The sequence below is a fragment of the Mustela lutreola genome, chromosome 6 (genome assembly GCF_030435805.1).
Source record: "Mustela lutreola isolate mMusLut2 chromosome 6, mMusLut2.pri, whole genome shotgun sequence".
Lineage (NCBI taxonomy): Eukaryota > Metazoa > Chordata > Mammalia > Carnivora > Mustelidae > Mustela > Mustela lutreola.
The window spans coordinates 28,873,821-28,880,867 of record NC_081295.1 but is presented as its reverse complement, the minus strand read 5'-3'; positions in this window follow the sequence as shown (position 1 = coordinate 28,880,867).

Sequence of the window (7,047 nt, the reverse complement as noted above, 5' to 3'; positions counted from 1 at the left end):
ATGTCCATTAGCATGGTAAATTCTTTTCCACCTACTCACTTTAAATCTGGAGGTGTCTTCGGGATTAAAATGAGTTTCGTGGAGGCAACATATAGATGGGTTTTGGTTTTTTATCCATTCTGATACCCTGTGTCTTTTGATTGGGGCATTTAGCCCATTAACATTCAGGGTAACTATTGAGAGATATGAATTTAGTGCCATTGTATTGCCTGTAAGGTGACTGTTACTGTATATGGTCTCTGTTCCTTTCTGATCTACCACTTGTAGGCTCTCTCTTTGCTTAGAGGACCTCTTTCAATAATTCCTGTAGAGCTGGTTTGGTGTTTGCAAATTCTTTGTTTTTGTTTGTCCTGGAAGCTTTTAATCTCTCCTTCTATTTTCAATGATAGCCTAGCTGGATATAGTATTCTTGGCTGCATGTTTTTCTTGTTTAGTGCTCTGAAAATATCATGCCAGCTCTTTCTGGCCTGCCAGGTCTCTGTGGATCAGTCAGCTGCCAATCTAATATTTTTACCATTGTATGTTACAGACTTCTTTTCCCGGGCTGCTTTCAGGATTTTCTCTTTGTCACTGAGACTTGTAAATTTTACTATTAGGTGACGGGGTGTGGGCCTATTCTTATTGATTTTGAGGGGCATTCTCTGAACCTCCTGTATTTTGATGCTCGTTCCCTTTGCCATATTGGGGAAATTCTCCCCAATAATTCTCTCCAGTGTACCTTCTGTTCCCCTCTCTCTTTCTTCTTCTTCTGGAATCCCAATTATTCTAATGTTGTTTCGTCTTATGGTGTCACTTATCTCTCGAATTCTCCCCTTGTGGTCCAGTAGCTGTTTGTCCCTCTTTTGCTCAGCTTCTTTATTCTCTGTCATTTGGTCTTCTATATCACAAATTCTTTCTTCTGCCTCATTTATCCTAGCAGTGAGAGCCTCCATTTTTTATTGCACCTCATTAATAGCTTTTTTTATTTCAAGTTGGTTAGATTTTAATTCTTTTATTTCTCCATAAAGGGCTTTTATATCTCTCGAGAGGGTTTCTCTCATATCTTCCATGCCTTTATTGAGCCCAGCTAGAACCTTGAGAATTGTCATTCTGAACTCTAGATCCGACATATTACCAATGTCCGTATTGATTAGGTCCCTAGCCTTCGGTACTGCCTCTTGTTCTTTTTTTTGTGTTGAATTTTCCGTCTTGTCATTTTGTCCAGATAAGATTATATGAAGGAGCAAGTAAAATACTAAAAGGGTGGCAACAACCCCAGGAAAATATGCTTCACCAATTTATTTATTTATTTATTTATTTATTTGATTTAACCTATTTAGAAGAAATCCCAAATCGTGAGGGGGGAGAAAGGGGATAAAAAGAGGTTCAAAAAGGAAGAAAGGAAAAAAAAAATAAAAAAGAAAAAAAAAAAAGAAAAGAAAAGAATTTAAAAAAAAGAAAACAAATAAGAAAAATATAATAAAGAAAATATATATATATATTAGATAAACTAGTTAAAAAACGTTAAAAAAGAAAAAAGTAAAAGTTAAAAAAAGAATTTAACCAGAAGGCGAGAAAAAAAACAAAAACAAAAAATGAAAAAGAAAAAAATTAAATTAACTGCAAGACTAAAAAAAATCACAGGGAAAAAGCCATGAGTTCCGTGCTTTGCTTTCTCCTCCTCTGCACTTCTGCTGCTTTCCTTGGTATTGAAACCGCACTCCTTGGTAGGTGAACTTGGTCTTGGCTAGATTTCTTGTTGATCTTCTGGGGGAGGGGCCTGTTGTAGTGATTCTCAAGTGTCTTTGCCCCAGGCGGAATTGCACTGCCCTTATCAGGGGCCTGGGTGAGTAATCCGCTCGGGTTTGCTTTCAGGAGCTTTTGTTCCCTGAGCGCTTTCCATAGAGTTCCGGAGGATGGGGAATACAAATGGCGGCCTCCTGGTCTCTGGCCCGGAGGAGCCGAGAGCCCAGGGCCCCACTCCTCAGTGCGCCCTCAGAGAACAGAGCCCAGTTACAACCGTCTGCCTGACCTCCGGCCGCGCTCCGAGCTCACTGAACCTGCGACCGGTTCAAGGTAACACTGAGCTGTGAGCTTACTGTCGGCTCTGTCTCTGTAGCCGGCTTTCCCGTTCCAATACCCTCAAGCTCTGCGACACTCAGACACCCCCGATCCTTCTGTGACCCTGTGGGACCTGAGGCCACGCTGACCCCGCGTGGGCTTCGCCCCGGTTTAGCCTCTGGAGCGATGTCCCTCAGCGGAACAGACTTTTAAAATTCCTGATTTTGTGCTCCGTTGCTCCACAGCTTGCCGGGAGCCGGCCCCTCCCCCTGTGGTCTATCTTCCCGTCGCTTTGGATTTACTTCTCCACCGGTCCTACCTTTCAGAAAGTGGTTGTTTTTCTGTTTCCAGAATTGCTGTTCTTCTCTTCGATCTGCCGATGGATTTTCAGGTGTTTGCAATCTTTAGATAAGCTATCTAGCTGATCTCCGGCTAGCTGAAGTAGTCTCAGCCTGCTATTTCTCCGCCATCTTGACTCCTCCCAGAGCCAGTACATCTTGTTTAATTATTTTTTTTTTAAAGATTTCATTTATTTATTTGACAGAGAGAGATCACAAGTAGATGGAGAGGCAGGCAGAGAGAGGGAGAGAGAGAGGGAAGCAGGCTCCCTGCTGAGCAGAAAGCCCGATGCTGGACTTGATCCCAGGATCCTGAGATCATGACCTTAGCCGAAGTAGTGGCTTAACCCACTGAGCCACCCAGATGCCCCACATCTTGTTTATTTTGTTTTGCTTTGTTTGGGATGATTATCTACATAACTTATGCCAGTACTTCCTATAGATTTATATAGAGATTTTTGTAGCTGGCTTCTTTAACTTAGTTACACGGATTTAAAATGTATCTAAGTCTTTCTGTGAATGACTGTTCATTTCTTTTATTTCTATCTGCTTTTGATTTTAGGGTAATGTTGGCTTTGTAAAATGTATTAGGAAGAGTTCCCTCTGCTTCTGTTTTGAGAAAGAGATTGTAAAGAATTAATATGATCTCTTCAATTTTTGCAGAATTCACTAGTGAAAACATATAGGCTACTGTTTCCTTTTTTGGAAAAATATTACTTTTTGATTTATATTTTTAAATAGAAATAGACTTATTGAGATAATCTGCTTCTCCTGTGTAAGTTTTCATAGTTATGTTTTTCAAAGAAATGATTATATTTAATTTATTAAGTTTTAGATTTCATTGATTTCAACTTTAATTTTTATTACTTATTTCCTTCTGTTTGCTTTGGGCTTAAATTGTTTTTCTTTCTCTAGTTTCCCAAGGTAGAAGCTTGGACTATTTTAAATCTTTTTTCTTTTCTAATATATATGCTTTACATGCTATAAATTTCCCTCTAAATTCTGCTTTTACTGTGCTTCACTTATTTTGATAAGTACTATTTTCATTTTCTTTCAGTTTCAATGTTTATGAAAGATCATTAGAAACTTCCTTGGCCATGTATTATTTAAGTGTGTTAGTTATTATAATTGGGGATTTTTCCAGCTATCTTTCTGTTATTGATTTCTAATTTAATTCCATTTTAGTCTAATATTTTTTTGTATGACAACATCTTTAAAATATTGTTAAGATACATGTTATTCCTCAGAATGCAGTCTATTTGGTGAATTTTTCATGTGGGCTTTAAAAGAAGAATGTGCATTATGCTGTTGCTAGATGGGATAGTCTATACATTTTAATTACATCAAGATTATTTATAGGGCAGTTTAGGCCAACAAGCTCCTTGTGATTTCCTGTCCACTTGAGCAATCATGTACTAAAAGGAGAGTTGAATTTGTGAAGTTTTCCTAGAATTTCTAGCAATATCAGTATCATGTATTCGATCCTCTCTTATTAGGTACATACAAGGTATACAGGTATAATTATAAGCCTATACACATACAAGTACCATACATACAGGTATAGCTATGTATTCTTAGAAAAATGACTCCTTTATCATTATGAGAAGTCTCTTTTTCTCCCTGAGACTTTCACTTGTGCTGAAATATGTTTTGTCTGAAATTAATTTAGGATTCCAGCTTTCTTTTAATTAATGTTAGCAAAATACATCTTTTGCCATCCCTTTATTTTTAAGAGGTAAAAGCAAAAGATTTTATTTACCTTTATTTTTTACTTCTCTATGCTCTTTCTTTCTTTTTTTTTTTAAATGTGAATTGGAGTTTTTGACCTATCTTATTTCTTCTCCTGAGTTTTTTGTTTGTTTGTTTTAAAAAAATTTAGGACAGTTGTATGAAATTCCCTCCATTTTTTATTTGTTTGAGAAACTTTTTTTTTTCTCTCCTTCACTTTTGAAAGACCATACTTTTGAAAAATTCTATGTTACTGCTGTTGTTTTTTCCCCAACAATTTAAATATTCCACTTCACTCTCTTCTTGCTTGTGTGGTTTCTGAACAGTCTTCTATATTTTTTGTACCTATTTTGTAGGTAAGATGTCCCCCTCTCTCTAGCTTCGTTGAAGACTTTATTTTTGTCTTTGGTTTTCTGCAATTTGAATATAATATATACTGAGGATACAATTTTTGGTATTATCTTGGCTGGTGTTCTCTAAGATTCCTGGATTTTTGCCTTTGTATCTGTAACTAATTTTGAATAAAATTTAGCCACTGTTACTTCAAATATTTATTCTTCTCCATTTTCTTTCTTTTATCTTGCTGTATCCCAATTACATGTATATTATACCTTTAGAAGTTTCCCTATAGTTCTTAAATGTTATGTTTTATTTATTATTATTATCATTATAATTATTATTTTTTTAAAGTTTTATTTATTTATTTGAGAGAGTGAGAGTGTGAGAGAAACATTCACACATGGGTGGGGGGAAGGGCAGTGGGAGAGTATCTGAAGCAGACTCTGCACTGAGCCTGGAGCCCAATACAGAGCTCCATCTCATGACCCTGAGATCATGACCTGAGCTGAAATCAAGAATCTGACACTTAACTGACTGAGGCACCCTGGTGCCCCTATGCCCCTATTATTATTATTATTTTATTTAATTTGCTGTTCAGTTTAAAAAATTGCTTTTGACCTAGATTCAAGCTCAGTGTTTCTTTCCTTAGCAATGTCCAGTCTTCACTGATGAGCCTATTAAGATATACATCACTCCTAATACAATAGTCCATAAAAGCCATCATAATTTTATAGTGTTACTGATTTCTAGAATTTCTTATTATTTGTACAGTTTTCTGTTTTGAGTAATATTAACTTTTTTCATTATAAACCTTACCACATGTTAATCATAACTGTTTTAAATTCCCTATTAGATAATCAAAAAATCTACCATACTTTTCCCCTTAAAAGATTACTTTATGCTTCTGACTTCTTTGTTTTTTGTTTTTTACCTTTCAGCAAGTCTTGTAAATTTTTGCTGAAAGTCATATATGATATCCTGGCTCAAGGAATTATGGTAAGTAGTGAATTTATATTAATCTGGCTGTGATTTAATATGCTGTCAAAGCTTTAAATCTGTAACTGTATATCATCCATATTTTTATCTTCCTTTGAATTTCCGTCTCAGCTTTCATTACTCATTTGTTCTTGTTATCTTTGGATTTCCTTAGGAACTCCTTCTCAGATACAGTATGGCCTGTAGATCTTTCAGCTACTAACCACACTTATTACCCTGGAGCCCTGTTGGTATGTTAGTAAGATGTAAGGGAGAGAAAATGTCCTATATTATGATAAATTCTCAATCTTTTAGTTGACCTGTTGTCCCTGAGCTGTGAACTGCACATGTATTTCATAACTTCTTTATTCTCCTCAAATGTAGTAAGAAGCCTAGAGTAGGCTGGATTTGGAGAACTGTCTTTTCATTAGGTAGAATAAGACTCTGATAAAATCTTTTGCACCATGTTTATTCCTCCCTTACAGAAACATGAGGGGATTTTTCTTGGCTCATCACCATGAGAATCTGGTTAGATTTCTGGAGGTAAAATATGCGAAAGTGTGGGACCTTCCTAAAATTATGATCCCCATGAGGTTCTTAATCTTAATGTAGCCCACATTTAGAATCAATCCAGAACTTCATAAAAATTAGCATCTAAGTATTAAAACATGTTTATTGGTCTAGCTGATCTCTATTATGACTGATTTGTCAATGTCTCCAGGTTTAGCAGTGGTGGTTTGCCATGTCACTTCAGGTTTCTAAGAAGTCCAAGAGAAAACATTGATTTTTCCATTTATTCAGCTTTATATCATTATTAATAAGATAGGGACGACAACCTCCAAGCTCTTTGAATGTTAGAGCTGAAATCAAAAGTATTTTTCAAGCATTTTTCATTATTAATTATGATCCTCATAATTTCATTTGAAAATCTCCAAACTGGGATAGATAGAAAAAATTTTCTTTTTTAAAAATTTATTTTATTGGGATGCCTGGGTTGCTCAGTTGGTTGGACAACTGCCTTCGGCTCAGGTCATGATCCCGGAGTCCCGGGATCGAGTCCTGCATCGGGCTCCCAGCTCCATGGGGAGTTTGCTTCTCCCTCTGACCTTCTCCTCACTCATGCTCTCTCTCACTGTCTCTCTCTCTCAAATAAATAAATAAAATCTTAAAAAAAAATAAAAAAATAAATTTTATTTTATTTTATTTTTTATTTTGTTAGTCACTATACAGTACATCATTACTTTTTGATGCAGTGTTCCATGATTCATTGTTTACATGTAACACCCAGTGCTCCATGTAATATGTGCCCTCCTTAATACTCATCACTGGGCCACCTGATTCCCCTCCCCTCTGAAACCCTCAGTTTGTTTCCTGGAGTCCATAGTCTCTCATGGTTCTTCTCCCCTCTGATTCCTCCCTTCATTTTTCCCTTCCTTCTCCTAATGTCCTCCATGGCAAGAATCCCTTCAACAGATGAATGGATAAAGAAGATGTGATTTATAGATACAATGGAATATTATTTAGACATCAGAAAGGATAAATACCCAGCATTTGCATTGACATGGAAGAAACTAGAGGGGATTATGCTAAGTGGGATAGAAGAAATTTTCTAAGACACTTTAACAGT